Here is a 1,979-nt window from a genome sequence, read left to right as displayed (position 1 = left end):
GTCTGTTTTATTCTTTTAGAACCTGGGTAGGAGAGTATGTATGTGTGTGTCCGGTCTTGTGAGAAAGCTGGTACGTATGTGCCTTGAACTGACTTTCTCTCCAGGGTACGTGGACAATGTCCTACTGCAAAGGTAGGGAGAAGGTAGGTGTGTTCGTGGTCGATAGACTTGTAAACCCAGAACTACCCTGATCTTCCACGTCTCCCCACCCCCTCCCCCACAAAAGCTTGATTGCTTACACGGCAGGGGTCAGCAAAGCGGACAAACCCAGGTTCGCCCCCCAACCTGTTGTGTAAGACTTGCCAGCTAGGAATGGTTTTTACACCTCATTTTTCTTTAATGTTTATTTTGGGGGGGGGGGGGGGGAGAGACGCAGAATCCGAAGCAGGCTCCAGGTTCCAAGCTGTCAGCACAGAGCCCGACATGGGGTCAAACCCACCAACCGTGAGATCATGACCCGAGCCGAAGTCGGACACTTAAGCAACTGGACCACCCAGCGCCCTACGCTTAATTTTACAAGGTTGTTTAAAAGAACGAAAATGGACTTTTACAAAGACTTTGTGGCCCGTTAAGTCTAAAATAATTACTACACCTGACTTGTTTGCTGGCCCCTCTTACATCTGTATGTGCTTAAGTACTTTTTTGCTCATCTTCATAAATTAGGTAGTTCCTGGGGCACCTGGGTGGCTCAGTCGGTTAAGCGTCTGACTTTGGCTCAGGTCATGATCTCACGGCTCGTGGGTTCAAGCCCCATGTCGGGCTCTGGGCTGACAGCTCAGAGCCTGCTTCGGCTTCTGTGTCTCCCTCTCTCTCTGCCCTTCTCCGCCTGTTACACCTAATTCTCTTGTTCGAATAGGTACACCCTGGAATGTTCTAGGAGCAGTCAAGGCTTGGAGAAATGTACCGTTTTTGTTTTTTTAGGGCTCAACAGCAGCTAAACTTCTAGGATTTTTCTAGAGTCAAAGCTAAGGTACACACGGAGGCCTGCCACACGAAGTGAGGCTTCCACCCAGTCTCCACCCCTCCCAAGGCCTAAGAAACCAACTGTCTACAGCGGTCTTTGGAATCCTCAGACACATTGTTAGACACATGGGGAACAAAATACAGAGAAGCCGTTAAATTTATCATACATATTTACTTCATCTACACAGAATCGAGTAGATAAAATCAGATTCACATTAGTGAAAAATCTCTACAAAATGTCTTTGAAAAGCAAAACAAGACTGCCTCTGAACAATTCGTATCCTCATGAAAGACGTGGGCTGTAAAAAATAAAGCAGTGTGTTTAGCACAAACTAGAAGATCTCTGCATCTTTTTTTTTTTCACAGTTATTTCCATCTACAGTCTGAAAGAGGTAGATTTTTCTGCAACACCTGAGAATTGAATTGTGATAACCAGGTGTAACAAAGGCAGTTGCATACATAACTAAAAAAACACTGGTCTCAAGACCAAGAAATGTACTCCTAACAAGTCTGAGGGTGAAATGGTCCATGATCCAAGTATTCTCTACTCCTTGGAGTCTACCGCCACTAGAAATAATACACAGCAAGATCCCAGGATGGTGCAACAAATGCAACTGAAGTGAATTCGACACTTAAACCTTTTCTGGACCAGCCTAAGAGCATTACAGTGTTCTAGAATATGGTGGACACAGGGCGTGCTACAAAGCCACAACACTGAGCTGGTGAGATGACAGCTTGGGGGTGGGGAGGAGATCTCCTCAGAGGGTCCCATTTGTTTTGATTCACAGGGTAAGGGGGAGGCAAGATTCTGAAAGGACACCTAGTGCATCCCAAGCAGAATCTACCTCCCTGAAATACCGTGATCGCATCTAGCTACAAACACATAGTAAGCCAAAAGCAGCAGGCCAAGTACTGTTAATCACATTGCTTTATAAAGCCCTTGAAAATATGCAACAGGTCCAAGATTTACATCTTCCACACGGGACAAGCACCACAAAGAAACGTGGTGAGCTACA

The sequence above is a fragment of the Acinonyx jubatus genome, chromosome X (assembly GCF_027475565.1).
Source record: "Acinonyx jubatus isolate Ajub_Pintada_27869175 chromosome X, VMU_Ajub_asm_v1.0, whole genome shotgun sequence".
In the NCBI taxonomy this organism is placed as follows: Eukaryota; Metazoa; Chordata; class Mammalia; order Carnivora; family Felidae; genus Acinonyx; species Acinonyx jubatus.
Note: the sequence above shows the minus strand (reverse complement) of the source record.